Here is an 18139-nt window from a genome sequence, read left to right on the forward strand (position 1 = left end):
CGGGCGTTTGGTCCGTGCTGATCTCTCCGCCTCTGGCTGTGCGTCATCGGCTTCCATATCGTCATCTGCGGCAGGTGTCAACGGAGCGAAGGAGTTCCTCGTTGGTACAGGTGCTGGTTGGCGCCTTTTCGCCATATCTTGTATGGACAAGAAGGGTGATGACCTCTTCCGTGGATCCTCATCGGAGACTCTTGTCCAATCGGTCTGCGTCCCGCTGTTTCCGGAGGAATTATGCTGTTGAGGACCCTGAAGAGGGCCCAATTCCATTGTCCGTGGCCGAAAAGCCTTCAGCCGTTGAAGAGGCGTGCACAGGAGAGATAGATGTCCATTGGGATGATGCCGTACCACCTCCTGGCAATATTTGATGTTGACGGCCCTTAAGAGGGCCGTTACCGTTATTCCTGGCCGTAGAAGCCCCAGCCGTTGAAGAGGCATCACCAGGAATGACAGTAACCCATCGGGATGTTGCCGCACCACTTCCTGATGAATTTAGGCGTTCACGGCCCTGAAAAGGACCATTATTGGTCGCGGCGGGTGCCTGGGCCGGCATGCCGGGAGTTGCCAACGTTGTAACTATTGTCTCCCCGTGTATTTCCCTCTGCCATTTCCTTGGGGCATATTTGTTTATTTCTCGCTTTCTGATAAGTATTTTTAGTTCTTTTACCTTCCTTTCTTTTTCTTTGCTTTGTGTTGCTGTTTTTAACAGGTCGTCTAAGATCTCTCTGTAGAAATTCAATGTCTCACTTTGTTCTTTGTATAGTTGGTTGGTGAGTTTTTTAAAGTAACCAGCCATTTCCTTTTTAAATGTCTGTTCCCACCATTCCTGTAAGTTATTGTCCACTTTGGGACTGTTTAGTAGACGTTTGATTTTGATTTTGATTTTTTCCCTGTCTTTTTTACTGTCTAGAATGCGATCATCTAGCATCTATGTTAGGCTATTATTTGCTTGTTTCTTCTTGTTGGGTGGGTTAGTGATGGTGAGTGCTATCGCATGATGGTCTGATGTGAACATTGGTATCGTGTCAAAAGCTGTAACCTGACTGGCCAGGGCTTTTGATGTAAAAAAGTAGTCAAGTCTGTTGTTGGACTTGGCTCCATACCGGGTGAACGGGGTGTGTTTCTTGTTTTTTAATAGAGCTGCATCTGTTGCCATTATGTTTCTGATTAGCAGTTTGAATGCTGTGGTTGTTTGATAAATAATTTTGGATGTGTTTGCACTACTATCTTCATTTCGATATATAGCGTTTAAGTCTTCCCCCAGAATGGCTTCCTTTTGGAAGCAGTTAAAATAAGGTACAATATCATGATTTAAAAATTGGTATTTTTCCTCCCTCTTTTCTGCACCTGAAGGGGCATATGCATTTATTATTGTGATACCATTAGCCATAAGGCTTATAATTTGCCCGGATTCGTGTCTTCGAATGTTTTTTACTTCAATTGTTTTTTCGGTCATTATAGCTACTCCGAGGGAGCCATCACTAAAGTTTGTGAAGGTGTTGTAATTCTTTGAAATCCATGCAGAGTCTTTTTTCACCTCCTGGAGTAGTATAATCTCAGCATCTATATCTTTAAAAAATCTTATAACTACGGCGATTTTTTGTGGGTTTGTAACCCCTACAGTGTTGAAAGGTACTAGTTTCATCGTGTGTAGAAAAGTAACCAATTTTTTAGCTTAATACTATTTTCCCTATGTTTTTTCCCCAACATATTTTACAAAAAACATTTCAAATAAATTAACACATTGTGATTTTACCTTTTTGAACACGTAAATGACGAATTCTAAACATAAATTCACGAAAAATATACTTTTCCGAGTCTTTCTCATGGATTCGATTACCCATCTCGGCATGTTCTCCACATGAGACTGGCGGCTTTGCCACTGCGCCACGGGGATATGTGAGGAAAACAGCAGAATTTTAGCATTAAATATTTCTCTCATGGACGTTATTATGTTATTTTCAAGTAATTTTACGCAAAACCAGCATCTAACTGCAACTACATAACATAGTATATCGTTTGAGTTTGAAAACCAAAGACATGGACGAAGAATAACACGTAAAAAGAACACTTGAAAAAAACATCTTTAACAGTCTCTTCCTGGGTTCGAACACCCGATATTTTACAAACTCTGCTTGAAATTGGCGACACATCCCCTGAGCCAACTGGACACATGAGGTATTTTCTGAATTTTTAATGTCAAATCTCTCTCTTAAGGTATTATGTTCTTTTGTTTTTAAATGTAGCACATGATGAATACATATTATATTAGTGTTTACAAAGAACATGGGTAACAACCTGGTTGCACTGTCTATTTTTAGCGTAGATGCATATTTGCAAATTATAAAATCGAAATTTTTTTTCTTGCCTTGGTTTCGTTTGTGGGATGTGTCAGCCTGGTTAGTTCCGGCGGCTTGAATTTCCTCGCACCGAAGTAGGTCGCGTAACGGGACTTCTCCACCGCTGCGGCTAAAAATAGCCCTCGGTGTCGTGCTGCTCTGGCCTCTGCAGCTCGGCCTGCCAACCTTGTAGTGTTGAATCTCAGCTCTCGCCGATTCACTGGACTTCATGCTCCCGTCTCCGCTCCCCTGGCAAAACTGCATCTTTTCTCCTGTAATAAAGTTAAAAAAATTGTTTTCAGTACAGCGTACCTCCTCTATTCCCCCCCACCCCCCCGATTTTATATATGATTTTTTGTCTTTCATTTCCGTTGTGTCTTGTGTTTTTTCGGATTTTTTGGCTCGCTCCTTTCCGAGTCAGTGTTCTATTTTAGAAATGCTTTTTTAAATGTTTCTGTTTCACTTTGTAATCTTGTCGATTTATGGAAACTCATCTACCCCCTTCTTGTTGCTCCTGGTTCTTCTTCTTCTTCTGTTTCTTCTTCAGTCTCCCTCCCCATGGTGAATTTAATGCCTTTCGTCCCTGGGAACGAAACCTTGGGAAAGGTCCATTCCTCTTTCGTCTCAGTCTCTTCTTCCTTGCCTTCTTCGTCTTCTATGATTATTTCCTCGACTTCCATTTCAGCGTTCGATGTGCTTGACGAGGAGTCGTCTATGTTTCTCTCTCCCTCTTCTGTGACTCCCCCCGACCCTGTCGGCGACTTTGAAATTTTTCTTTTGTCTCGCCTTCCGCTGTTTCGTTTTCTTATTCTTCGTGGTGTGTTATTGTCCGTCTCCACATTCACTGCTTCCGAAGTAACTCCCGCATCCTCTGTTTTTTCACTCCCCCCCCGAAACTTCTTCGATTTCACCCTTATCTGCTTTCTTCTCAGTCCCCTTTTGCTCTTCCGCCCCCGGGATGTTTCCCCCCCTGGTTGCTTCTTCCTGCATTTTCTCACTTAGCTCCCGCCCCGCTCTCTCCACCTCTTCTTCCATTTTTGTCTGTTCTTTACCTATGTCACTCACTTCCATTGGGTCTTCCCCCCTCACCCTCTCGGCGTATGTAGAAGTGGTGCCCACACTTAGTATTAGCGGGCAGTTTATCCTCAAATGTGATGTCTCCCCACACCTAGAACATGTCGGCTTCTGCCCGTAATAATATATTGCTGCTCTGTACCTGGCTACCTGTAGATACGACGGAATATCTTTTGTCAGCTCTATTTTCACGCTGCGGGCACCCGTGTAAGTGCCCGCTAACGTTTTGGGAACTGCCCAAGTGTTACACTGGTAGTCAAGTATTTTCCCCTAAGGAGCAAGTGCCTTCAACACCTCCTCTCTCGGTACCTCGATATTAAGCAAGTGTACTTTGACAATCGTCACTTTTCTACTCGCCGATGATATCGTTACCTCCCTGTTGCCCATCTTCCTTAACTCGCCTGCGGCGAGTATTTCCTCCATTTTTCCCTCCATCTTTAACTTCAAAAAATCCGTTCTTCTCTTGTTGGTAATAACAACCGCTACTGCATCTTCAGATCGTACCCCGAGCTCGGACATGATAAAATGATGGATCTCAAGGGGCTAAGGTGCTTCTATATTCTTCTCAAATTCCATGCACAGGGTATTAACCTTTGGGTAATCCATGTTTAACCCCTGTGGCACTAGAATTTAAACTTGCTAAAACACACTTGAGTGTGTCACACGTTTTTAGTTCACGTCGCTAGTTCGCAAACAACTTTACGAGCCCGCACTCAGCAAGGCTCCCGGCGATCGCGAAGCCGATCGCCGGGGCTTGGGAAACAACACACGGTCAAAAAACTCTCAGCGCTCGTTCCACACACGACCTTCTCCGCCGAGTATTCAACGTGGTATTTTGTTTATAAAATCATATCTATTGCCAGTAAGAAAAAAACAATGCAAATCAAATCTGGTACATTAATCACATGGTTACATTTCTGTAAAAATATCGATTGCTGGAGACCTTTCATACCCTCTTACTTTGTTCCGGCGAATTGGGGGCCTGGGGACTCGAACGCCCGGCCTCAACATTGTACTCCTCCGCTCACTGGCCGAGCGTCGATCCACCAGGCCACCGCTACCGGTTGCACTCTCCACTAAAAACACTCTGTAAGAGCGTCCCTAAACACCCATACAGTCACTTCAAAAAGAAGATTTTTTTTACAAGGGGATTTCATATACAAAGATACATTATCTCATCAAAGTGAAACACTCACACAAACTGATACTAATAGATTTTAACCATATACCAAAACACAGATGACATTGAATTAAAATTCCCACAGTAAAAATCGGAAATTGGGGTCCTGGGGAATCGAACGCCCGACCCACACCACACTACTCTTTTTCACACTGATTGGGCTTCTATCCACCAGGCTTTCTTTTTTTATTGTTAGGTTACAGAGGAAGTCATTTATGTTTAAAATACACTTTAGGAAAATAAAAAACACTTTCAGAATATTTCTTACCTCCTGACCTAAAAGGTTTAAATCCATATTTTCAAAGTTTTTGTCAAAGGTACCTTCGTTTTTTACAATCTGATTTATAAAGGACGCCGATATAAGGCCCAGTGCGTCCATCTTAAAGCTTGGAAAAAGGGTATATTCCAAGCATAAAATATTTAGATCACCCATATCTTTTTCTCCAAAAGTATTTAGCTTCCTAAACATAGTTTTGACATTACACCATATATTTCTTACTTTTACACAAGTAAAAAATTTGTGCTGTAAATCTTCAGTGATCTTACAACATTCACAAAGTTCTGAGGTGACCATACCGATTTTCTTTAGTTTTTCCTTTGTTGTACATAAATTATTAACCACATTAAAAATTAGTAATTTGTTATTCACACTGATATTTACATTTTTGATATTTTTCCACACTCTCTTACAGTTTAAAGTACCTTTGGTGGGATGTAGGCTCAACGATTTGGTATTACAATCCCTTCCACTAAGACGGTATATATGGATTTAACATTCTTTAATTTTTCCACGTCTGTCTTCTCGAGGAAACTCATGGCATCTTTAATATATCTTTTAAAAATCGGTGTACTCCCTAGACTGTTGATTGCCATTTTTGTTAAGGCTTTTTCCCAAGGACTTGCTAGTTCTGAAGCTTTAAGCATACCATTATAAAATAAGGCTGCTGCCTTGCTGTAAAAATCGGTTTGGCTAATACCACCTTGTCCCCATTTAAATATCGTCTGATGTCTGGCCAGTTAAAAACATAGCTTTTCCATATGAAAATATTTGAGGATTTGACAATTTTAGCAGCAAGGTGGTTTGGTGGTGGCAGTACGTGGCCCACATACCACATTTTACTTCAAATACAATTGTTTAAAATGAGTACTCTTTGGATTAGGTTCAGTTTTCGCTCATGCGATTTCATACATGCTCCCACCATTGCGTTTTTCAATTTCTCCCAATTGTTTTCCACAGCTCTAACTACATTTCTTTCCCACTGAATCCCCATTATTTTCACTGATTCCTTGTTTTCCTACAAATCCGTTTTAAAATTATCTTTACTGATTAAGTACAGATAGCAGGTATTTTCCTATTATCAGACATGCCGCTAATGTCGGAGAACGATGTCAGAATACTGTGGACCAGATTGTGTTCTTTTTACAGTCTTTATATCAACTCACCAACCTGTCTGTTTGTCTGTTTGTCTGGTACAAATCTTGTAACTGAAATTTGACTCACTTCCTGTGAAGCAAAAACGCTGAAATTTTGCACACTTCTTCATTTCCGATGACAATACATGAAAATATAACTTTTTCTCTCCAACCCCCCTGTAACCACCCCCCAGTCAACCTATAGCCCCCCAAAACATGTTTTTGATCTAAGAAGTTCCAAATGGTCGATTTTCGTGTTTCGTGGCATTTTTAACATAGGGGTAGGCATTTAAAAGCATAGGGGTGGCATTTTGAAACATAGAAGGCTTACCATTCACTGAAAATTTAATAAATATAGTGACTTTTTTAATACGTCACTTTTGGTTTTTCGGGGTCACTGAGTTTTTTTGCTTTGTGTCATATATAAACGTTGCTCATCCCCTGTAATCTAAATATAAAGGCTGGTTTTAAAAAAAAATGTTTTTATAAGAGCTTATTCGTCTTTTAGGATGATCGTCACATCATCCACATAAGCTATGTATGGGATCTTAAAGGAGTCCATTTCTAGTCCAACATTCCTGTCATATCTAGGAGGGGGTTCAGTTGTATACAGAAAAAAATCATCGAGAGGGGACATCCCTGTCTTAAGGACTTGCCCAATGGTATCCATTCCGTGTATTCATTTTTACTCACTTCTATTTTTACATATGGGTCATTATATAGGGTGTTTATTACATCTGTTGTCCTTTTTTGGAATCCTATTTTCTCCATTACTGAGTTTAAAAACAAAAGGTTGACTTTGTCGAAAGCCTTCTCAAAGTCCACTGCCAAGAGTTGTAAGTTTGGCACACCTAGACTGTCCTTTGCAGCTGTTATATCCCTTATTACCCTAGTAGCCGTGTTTCTATTCTCTCCTTTCTTACTAATTGCATACTGCAATGGGTGTATTATGTCATCGGCTGCATTCATTATTTTATTCTTTATAATTTTCGCGAAAATTTTATAGTCCGTGCTTAGAATAGTTATTGGACGATAGACCGTTATTTATTTGTGCATTGCAATTTTGGGAATGAGGATAACTTTTCCCTCCCTTCGCGAACTTGTAAGCTTCCCCTGTGACAAACAAAACAAAAATCATTCAAACAACTCCGGAGAAATCAAATCGCTGAAGCCTAAGTAAAATTCTGAGCCCAGATCATCGTTTCCCGCAGCCTTCCCTTTCTTTAGTTCCCTGATTGCTCTACTCATTTCCTCAAACCCAAAGTTTTTACTTACTTTTTCTTTCCCTTCCTCTCTTAATTGCAATTTAGTTGTAAAGTGCCCTTGATTGACCGTCTGTGCCGGTTCCAGATTTTCTTTAAAGTATTTGCAAATAAACAGTTTTATTTCATTCCCCTCTGTCAATACCCGATTTCCGTCTTCGCTTTCGATACATTCTATCCTGGTTTCCTCTGCTTTCTTTTTCCAATTACCAGGTGGAAAAGCGAAGACAATTCCCCTTCCACATAATCGTTACAATTTTCGGATGTCTTAAAATCCGTTATCTCTTTTTCTAAATTTTGGATATTTTGTTTTATTTTGAATATTTCGCCAGTGTCAGTGGAGGACTTCAGAACATCCTTTCATGCCTCCCTATGGAATTTTACCCCGCACGGGGGGAAGAGAGTAATCTCTTCCTTTGGGGAGTCGCGCCCCCACGGACCCGAGCCCACCGGGGACACAACCTCGTCAAAAAACCCTTCGTACGCTAGGATAGCGTCCAGACAGCATGTGACTCTGCTGTGCTGAGTAGCCGAAACATCTGGCGTCCAGATTCACCCACGTGTTTGCCGTGCGTGGAGACCCGTACAAGGGGGAAAAGGGAATCCTGGTGGGTGAGTTCTCCGGCACCCAGCTGGGCGTCGGAAACCCGGTATGGGCCGGAGTTCAACACCCCACTTCGGCCCTGGATTCCCCGAAAAGCGGGCGGCCGAAAAGAGCCCAGCTCGGTCAATCGGCTCCTGGCGGCTGGGGAGCTTGGCGGCTCATTCCGAGCGTACGCCAGGACGGGTTAGTGCTGGAGATATGGGGGTCTCCGTAGGGCGGCCGAAGGTGCGTGGGTTCGGAGGGCCCCCGCGCTGGAGGTTCTAACCCAAAAGAGATCCCCTATCAAAGGTTCCTATGTCCCTCGGGTAGCCCTGGCGACCACACCGGATCTCGGTGTGGCGTCCCGAATGTGTGGCTCCGTGGTGGGTGGGGAGCCCAGGGGATGAATTTCTGTTTTGAGTCCATGGATAACAACTTTCTTCCTCCAACGAAAAGATCCCGTCCGGAAGTGGGTGGGGGAGAAAGTAAGTCTACCGCATGTCGTAAATTCCTTGTTATGAGATGCGCTAATGATGGTGAGACCCTGACAAAGGTATCTCCCTTTCTAATAAGACGAGTTCTGTCGGCAGCGATACCCGGTGACTTAGAATCGGCCAAAAAATTAAGGGATGGATCACTGTTAATTAAAACCAGCAACGAAACACAAAGCGAAAAGTTATTGAAAATGACAAAATTTAACGAAATACCCGTTAAGGTCCAGGTGCACCAAACACTCAATACATGTCGGGGAGTCATTTCGCATTACGACCTACTCTACGTCTCTGAAGATGAGATAAAGAGTGAGATGGCGTCTCAGGGTGTAATAGACTGCCGCCGTCTAAAGACAAAGAGGAACGGTGAGCTGACCAACAGCACGTCCGTCATCCTCACTTTCTGTCGTGACAAACTTCCTGACAAGGTCTATGTGGGATACGAATCTGTTTCCGTAAGGCCATTCATTCCTAGCCCCATGCGGTGTTTGCCCCAAGATGAGAGAAGAGAAAAAAATAATGGAGATAAAGACCGTGGAAAAGCTGCCATATCAAGAAGCACGAAAGAAATACAGAACACTCATCGCGCCTACGTTCTCCCGTTCGTATGCTGCCGTAGTAGACAGTGAGAAAACTAACAATACAGACACGCAAGAGAAAAATAAGGAAGAACATACTATTAAGAATGCAAAGCAAGCGAAGCCGGATAAGGCTACCAAGCCGGCAACGAAGAAGGGCACACCGCCGGAAAAAAACGATGCTAGTCAGGGCTCTTCAAAGAAGAACCCAACCACAACACCCACCGTGGCCACGCAAAGCAGGCGTGGAAAATCTCAGTCCCCGGGTCCATCTGGTTCGCCTACGCGTAGCCAACCAGAGTCTATGGAAGAAGACGAATATATTTCCGAGTCAGAAATCATCCGGGCGAAGGCTAAGGAGAGAAGACGCATTAAGCGTTGACTCTCCCTCTGGCAGTTTTAAATTAATTTATCTATTTATTTATTTATTTAATTTTTATCAATTTTAATGGCTTTTATCATACAGTGGAACTGTAACGGTTTTTATCGGCATAAGGAGGAGCTAGACATTTTAATAAGTGATTTTAACCCGTCCTGTATATGTTTGCAGGAAACACATTTTAAGGACACGGACAAGGGATATTTAAAACATTTTAACGCTTTTAGATTGGACGATACCAGCGGCCAACGAGGCCATGGTGGAGTGGCGGTTTTTGTTCGGGAGGCACTTTACACCTCCAGAATAAATCTTAACACACCGTTCCAGGCGGTAGCGGTGACGGTGCACGCTCCCGAGGCGATAACGGTGTGCAACGTTTACCTGCCGGAGGGTGCACCCGTCACACGTTTTAATCTAGAATCCCTTGTTCACCAGCTACCTCAGCCTTTTATTTTACTCGGAGATTTTAATGCTCACGATCGGCTATGGGGAAGCACCCCGGGACAGTGCAACCGCAGGGGACGTATTTTATCAAGTTTTATTAGTGATTTTAACCTATTTTTACTCAATAACGGCGAAAAAACCCGTTTAAATCTTTTAGCGGCGATTTCTCCTCCATTGACTTGTGTATTTTATCGACTAGTTTGGTCAAAAAAATTTCATTTCGCGTTCACGACGACCTTAGTGGAAGCGACCATTTCCCTATTTTACTTTCCAAGGACCGAAATTTTAACCCTGATTTTATCAGACCGGGCAGCTGGGTTATCCAGAAAGCCGACTGGTATACTTTTAAAGAAAATTTTAAGTATATATGTGATGAAAACCGCGATAGCGTCTCCAATGTCAAATGTTTAACGGCAGCTATCATCAACGCGGCGGACATAAGTGTGCCACGGTCTCGGGGCATTACGTCGAGGCCTGCCGTTCCATGGTGGAACGATGAATGCGCCAAGGCTATCCGTCTTCGTAAGAAAGCGTTGAGAATTTTCAACAAGTATCCCACGGCCAATAACCTTTCCGCATTCCGACGCCTAAGAGCGAAAGCCCGCCAAGTTGTGAAAGAGGCAAAGAAGAACTCTTGGATGAAATACGTCTCTAGTATTAATATTAGGACACCACTAGATCAGGTATGGCGTAAAGTGAAGCAAATTTCGGGTAGCCGTCAGCAATGTGGGGTCTCCTACTTGAAAGTCAACGGAACCACCATAACTTCACTCCCTGTCATCGGCGACATCTTCGGCCAGCTACTCACCAAAATAAGCAGCGACGAAAGCTACGACCCATCTTTTCGCTCTTTCAAGCGGTGCCTAGAAACCATCCCTATTTGTTTTAAGGAGACGTGCATGACGGCAGATTACAACATTCCGTTTTCTATGTGGGAGTTGCGTTCTGCCATCCACGAATCACATGATACCTCTCCAGGACCAGACGAAATCCACAATGCCTTCCTTCGTAACCTCCCGGAATCCGCGTTGCTGGAAGTCCTGCGAACCTATAATCAACTTTGGGTAGCAGGCACTTTTCCTTCAACCTGGCGGGAGAGTGTCATCATCCCCATACCCAAGCATGGGAAAGATAGGACTGACCCAAATTCTTACCGTCCGATCTCACTCACCAGCTGCTTATGCAAGCTCATGGAGAGAATGGTTAATCGGAGGCTCATTTGGTGGTTGGAACGCCGAAACCTTCTCTGCAATGTTCAAAGTGGATTTAGAAGAGGCCGCTCCACCTTGGACCACTTGGTGAGGATCGAGAATTATATCCAAGAAGCCTTCATCCTCCGCCAACACGTGGTTGGGGTATTCTTCGACATAGAGAAGGCCTACGATCGGGTTTGGCGCAGAAAAATCTTACGCACTCTGCATGATTGGGGTTTTAGGGGCAACTTACCAACTTTTATTCAAAATTTTTTAACAAACCGTATTTTTAAAGTAAGGACGGGGCAGCTCCTAACGCGTCCCTACCCTCTCGACAACGGAGTCCCCCAGGGGTCCGTCTTGAGCGTGACGCTTTTCGCTATTGCGATCAACGACGTAGCTAAATACATCCAGACGCCGATAATGGCCACTCTATTCGTTGATGGCCTGGCGATATTCTACAGGTCATCTAGAGTGGCCAACATATCGAGATTGATCCAACTCACGTTGAACAAATTAGACCAATGGACCCATAGTAGCGGTTTTAGATTTTCAACTGAGAAAACCAAATGCGTTCACTTCCACCGTGTCAGAGGCGTCCACCTTCCTCCTAAACTTCGTCTTAGCGGAAGAAATCTCCCATTTGTGGAGTCAATCCGTTTTCTGGGGCTAACATTGGATCAAAGACTCAACTGGCGAGATCACATCAATAATCTGAAGGCAAGTTGTTCTAAGTCTATAAATATTTTAAAGTTTTTGAGTCACATATCGTGGGGAGCAGACCGTACCACCCTACTCCTACTATATCGCACATTGGTGCGGTCTAGAATAGACTACGGCTCCTTTGTTTATGCATCTGCCCGCCCATCGTATCTACGAGCGTTAAATTCTTTGCACAACGCCGCGCTACGACTCTGCACTGGGGCCTTTCGAACCAGCCCAGTTCCAAGCATCCACTCTGACGCAGGAGAACCTCCCTTGTACTACCGTAGGACTTGGCTGCTTTGCAGTTACGTATCCAAAATTTTATCTATGACGAGTCACCCATGCTACGACATACTTTTTAAACCTCGGCTTTTAAATGTTTTTAATCGAAGGTCTAGGGCAACGAGACCTGTAAGTATTCGTTTTAATGATTTTATTCCCGGATGTGATTTTAAACTACCAGACGTATACCCTGTTGCATACTCAACTTACGCACCTTGGTTGACTCCCACTCCTACAGTTAATATGTCTTTACTATCTCGGCCAAAATCCTCCACTACTCCCTTGGAATACCAACGTGAGTATTTTAAGTTTCGGTGGAACCACTCCAATTTAATCCCCATTTACACGGACGGATCGAAATGTAACTCTGCCTGTGCATGTGCAGCGTTCTCTCCTCTACATGGAGCCACTAAGGCGAAGCTGCATCCGCTGTGCAGCATTTATACGGCGGAACTCTTCGCAAATAAAATGGCTTTGGAAGCCTTGAGTGACGAAAATGGCTCGTTTGTCATATGCACCGACTCCCTTAGCTCCTTACAATCCATTTCTGGCTTCTTACCCATGCATCCAGTTGTTCAACACATTCATGCCACGCTGCTGACTCTCATGAACAAGGGAATAAGTGTTTGCTTTCTTTGGGTTCCGGGACATGCGGGGATACGTGGAAACGAAAAAGCAGATTTGTTGGCCAAGGAAGCTCTTACTAACGAAGAGACTAAATCAACGCTAGTTCCGTACGAAGACCTAAGAGGGTCACTAAAAAATGTTTTACTTGAACAGTGGAGGGAGTCGTGGAGGACTTTGAATAACAATAAACTGCGAAGCATCAAACATACAACGTCAGCTTGGCCTTCCTCTACCAGGATCAATCGAAGAGAGGAAGTTGTTATCACTCGTTTGAGTATAGGGCACTGCCCTCTGACTCATGCCTTTCTTTTTACCGAAGAGAAGCAAGCTCCTCAATGTGACGAGTGTAGGTGCCCTTTAAGCATCCGACATATCTTGACAGAGTGCGACAAATACCGTGATGCGCGGACACGGTTCAATCTGGATGGGGACCTAGAATCTATTCTAGGAGACCACCCCACCAATCTAAGTAGTACAATTTTGTTTCTCAAGGAAATTGGTCTTTTCAACAAAATTTAAAAGCTTCCCTCTATTTTATGTTAAAAATTGCGTCGTAAATATCCATTTATAATGAGTGTTGAATTAAACGATTGAGTAGTGGTGCAAAATGACCTTGCCGTCGACGCACCCTTTATCTCAATTCTACTACTCTACTACTAACAGCCAATGCACTTATTTTTGATGTAGTAGCCCAGATCAAGGAACTAATTCTCCAAAGTGATTTCTGTTCTGCTCTAACTCATCGATTTCACAGTAATGGGGGAGATGATGATAATTTGCAGCTGTGGACTGATGGTAGATTGTATAAGCAGTTCAATAAGTACTTAAAGGGTGCTTATGATTTCACATTCATGATTTATACTGATGGGATGTGATTATTTAACTCTTCCAAAATTACTTTATGGCCCATATTATTTGTGATAAATGAACTTCCTTATTCTAAAAGATTTTTGATGGAAAACATTGTGCTAGGTGGCTTATGGCGTGGTTCCGCCAAACCTGATTTCAATGCTGTTTTGCACCATTTCATAGAAGTGTTTGAAACACTCAAGAATGGCATGTCAATTATTATTTGTGATAGGTCTTTGGAAACAGTGAGGAAGCTTTGTGCTAAGCAGCATTGCTGATATGCCAGCCAAGGCGATTATGTATAATATGAAAAATTTCAATGGTTTTGTTGGCTGTATTAAATGCCTTAATAAAGGCAAGACTGTACTACTTTCATGCAAAAGTTGAGTTTTCTGTTATGAATACGATGAAATTGCACTCCTGCGAACTGCAACAGCCTCAAAGAGGCACTTCCTTGAAGCTGAAAAGACGAAGAAGCCTGTTTTTGGTTTTAAAGGTATGCTTCAACAATCGAAAATTATGCCAGATTTCATTTCTGACTCTAAAATTGATTTCATGCATTGTGTTTTTGGTGTGTCAAAGCGCTTGATGGAACTGTGGTTGAAACCCTGGTTCAAAGAGCTTAAATGTAATATAAACCGTGAAGTTAAAGTCATTGACAAGAGACCAAGACAACTCAAACCCCATGTATTTATCACTCGCCCTCCTAGGAGCGTTGAAACATGTATGCCATTTTATAAAACTGCTGAGTATAAAAGCTGGTTATATTACTTCTCCATCCCTGTTTTGCATGACATGCTAATTCCTGAAGTTTTTTGTCATTATTTTCTGTTGGTTGAAGCTATGTACCTGCTCAACCAAAATGTTGTTCGGGCAGTAGATGTTGATGTTGCGGAGTTAGGTACGCATTAAGAAATTTGTCCAAGAGTTTTCTGCTATATATGGAGAAAGGTTTATGTCTGCTCATCTTCATGCCCTGACCCATTTGGCAGATTACGTACGTCTACATAGACCCGGCTATGAAAGTTCCTGCTTTCCCTTGGAGTCCCTACTGGGCCAAATTAAAGCCCAGGTCACAGGAACTCGATTAGCAGAAATAAAAATTTCTGAGTCTTTTCAGCTGCGTAAGTGCTTACCTGCAGCCATAAATGAGCTTTGCTGTGATTCCACTTCTAAGAATTACGTGACAAGGCTGCATCACGGCATAAGATTTACGGAAGAGATTGATGGCACAACATTTGTTTTGGGACCCTAAGATCAGAACTTTAACCAAGTGCATTTTTAATGGAAACTATTGAAATGCTTATGGATATTTGCCATGTTGAAAATGTGCCAAAAGTTTGGATTTTTAATAAAATTAGAACAGAAAATAGTATTATTGTTGGGAGGGACTATGTCTGCAGTGGTGGCTTAAAAAATGATTCATCTCTGGTCCTTTGTGGTGACAATTCTTTTGCTACTGTGAAAATGTTTGTGAAGTATAAACTTTGTGATTGTGAGAGTACTTGCATCTGTAAATGCAAATTTAAAGCGATTGTAAACAAGTGCTCCACTGTGTGTGTTAAAGAACTTCCAAAAAATGATTTTTTGTTTGAATTAATTGAAAGTCATGAATTTGAAAATATTGATATCAATAAAATTTTAGATGTGTGTATAATATGTTCTGTAGAAGGGAAGTTTTTCTGCAGTAAAAGAGTAAATAAAATTGAATCATAACCCAGCAAAGAAAAACTGATTTCCATCAGATTTGACACTGATTTCCAACAGGTTTGACGCACTGATTTCCCTCCGATTTGAATCTGTTTTGAAAATTGAAACAGCTGGAAAGTAGTAGGAAGACAGTTGGAAATGTCCAATATGGCGGCTGTTTTCCTACTCATTTCCTTCGCGGGTGGTTTGTATCTGATTTCCACTATTCGACAGATTTGAATCTGGCTTCCACCGTTCAACAGATTTGAATCTCTTTCCCCATATTTTTGAATCTGATTTTCACCATCCTACAGGTTTGAATCTGGTTTTCCCACTTTTGCTACGGTGAATCTGTTTTCCACCTTCTTACAGTGTTAAGTCCAGTTTGCGACTAGATTCTCACCACCTACGAGTTACTTCCACTTTTAAAATTCACAGATGAACTCACAGTACTCACCCAACTTTCTTATAGAATCTCCTCCATCAAAATATAATTACACTCGGCAAGACAATCGCGCCTTAATGATAAGGGACTAATTTCACTGCATTAACTGAACGGAAGTATTGCATTACAATGGAACAACATATACTCTTCACACATTTATTTTGAAATGAAAAAAACACTAAAAAAATAACACAAGTGGTGACAATTTATACATTTCAATGAGATACATGCAATTTAGATAGAATTTTCGCCGTCCTCCTCCAAACCTTCTAACATCCTCCGCACGTCCTCGGGGATATCGGCTGCCTTCATGGTGGCTGCAGCGGACCTCAAATAACAAAACACCCAATGAATTTCAAATTTGGATAAAACGAACTTAGGTTTGCGGCGAGCAAGACCTTTTACTACCAGTCATTTTGAATGAACTGTACTTCTTTAATTGTATAAAGTAACGAGTAATAATTCTTTATGAAATGTAACTTACTTCGTCGACTTTCGGGGGTAGCTGTATTTCTTGCCCTCCCTCCGCTGGGCATACATCCGGAGATTCCCCGCCAATTTGTTTAAGGTTGAGGCCACCGCTGGAGTGGGCATCCCCGAGCATTTGAACTTTACGAACACTGTGAAAAAAGTAGATTTGCGTTAACACCACAAAAAAATCGCACGCATCTTTATGATTGAGAGATAATAATTAACATTTAACAATTGAATAAGTTGCAGCCTTATCTTGCAGAAAAATAGAAAGAACTCACGTTCCACGGCACTCAAGGTATCCTTGTCTGCTGGCGGGAGTCCACTTTTATCTGCGCCAAACCTCTGGCCAGTGGCCGAGTGGCTCATGATGTACTCCCTCCCTTTTGATTCCCGCAGCAACTGCCGCTGCATTTTCGCCGGATTCCCGGCTGCAGAATGGACTATTTTTGCCTTAGCATTTCGTCCTATACTCACTTTGTACCCTGGGTACAGTACAACCTGAAAGATAGGCATGAGTAATTGAGTAAATTCACTCTAAGGCGCTAGATACGGCAATATGCCTTTAAAAGGTAGGTGCAAGACAGTGGCTTGCTGCCGCAAATGTATTACGTGGAGGGAATAAAAACCTTCACAATATGAATAGATAGCTAACTAGACTAACCACAGTGGGGTCATATCGACCTATCTCGATAAGGAGAAGGATAGCAAGGAACACAGCATACAATGCCTCTGACAAGGTTACATGATAATTCCACTAGGTTTGTTACAGAATGGAGGACTTCACCCAGACCCCATAAATGACATGATTCTTACCTTTTCCTCTCCACCGCCATGAAATATGGCTGCATATTTCAAACATATGTCTCCCTTCTGCGCTTCACTCCCTAAAATAGGAAAGAATAATGAAAATATAAATGGAATTGGAAAAAATGTGTAAATGATCTAGGTTGAATTTCGCCGATTACATATACATGTATATAAATATTTCACTTACCCGCATTCCGCAATTCCTCCGTCAGCTCGGAAATAGCGTCAGGCTTTCGAAGCGGCACGGGGCTCCCAATTACGGCATCTCCGGCCGGTATTGCCGCCACACACTCCTGCCGTCTCGCGTTGGTCGTGTACTTAGCTTTCTCCCTCCTAATGCGCATATTAGCATGTGCGGGGTAGCAGCGCAGCTCAATGGCCTCTTTGATGGGCACATTGACTGCCATGAGCCTCTCGAAATACATTTGAGACTCCTTGGCTTCCTCCATTGATCCTAAGGAAAGCAAAACCAATATTTATTGCAATTAAGGCCGCTTAATTTTTGCCGCACACACTATACTTCGTACAAATTTAAATACTTATCGCCACATTGAGTAACGCGAACTCTTTCTTCGCGACCTTCCCAAGTTATATTGAAGTCCTCGTTGACTATGGGGTCCTTAATATACCCGCCTAAATCTTTTACGGCAGCCGTCGTGCTGTCGCTGTAAAAGTGTAACACTCCACTTTTTTTTGCCGCCCTTCCCTCTCGCTCCCCCGGATGCTGGAGTTGCAGCACCAACTTTCCAGTGAGCTCTCGTCATACTCCATACTTCTCAAAAGTTCAATGAAGAATTCGTTTCTACGTGAAGGACCTCCTCGCTACAGCTCGGCAGTTAATATGGCGGCGTACATCGGAGCACATGCACAGCGTCGGAAAAAAGTGAAGGGAGAAATCGGCGAAAACATTTGACGTGCGATAAGTTACCCTGTAAGGTTCTTGTAATTTAAACTTTGATCTTCTAAGCATTGATTGGAAAGTTGAAAGGCATTCTGTCCGTTAATTCGATTTTTCCGTGTGAAGTTCAGAATGCCAAAAACAACGTACAAAAAATCATCACGAACTACTGTTGAGATTATTAAATCGGCAGTGGATAAATTTGGACTTATCGTGGAGGAAAAAAAGAACACACCAACTTATGCCCCGTTTACACCACGATCGTCGCGACGTTGATCGCGACTACTGCACGTTTACACGTCTAAAAGTTACCATCGTAACTCAGTGCTGCCCTCGTTGGGGAATTGTGTCATAACAAGTGACTGCAAGTGACCACGCGAAGGTAAATATAATTCTAGAAAGATAGTATGTGAATGATATTAACGATTTA

At 42.6% G+C, this 18139-nt stretch overlaps 1 long non-coding RNA gene across 1 annotated transcript; it reads right to left on the reverse strand.

The window, feature by feature from the left end:
• Nucleotides 1-16415: 16415 nt before the first annotated feature.
• LOC124170009 lies at nt 16416-17077 on the reverse strand. The gene is made up of 3 exons (XR_006867291.1): nt 16999-17077; nt 16818-16888; nt 16416-16502 (listed from the first exon to the last, which is right to left on the reverse strand). It is a non-coding gene; the product is annotated as an uncharacterized LOC124170009 (long non-coding RNA).
• Nucleotides 17078-18139: the final 1062 nt, after the last annotated feature.

Source organism: Ischnura elegans, chromosome 13, assembly GCF_921293095.1.
Source record: "Ischnura elegans chromosome 13, ioIscEleg1.1, whole genome shotgun sequence".
NCBI classification, from domain to species: Eukaryota; Metazoa; Arthropoda; class Insecta; order Odonata; family Coenagrionidae; genus Ischnura; species Ischnura elegans.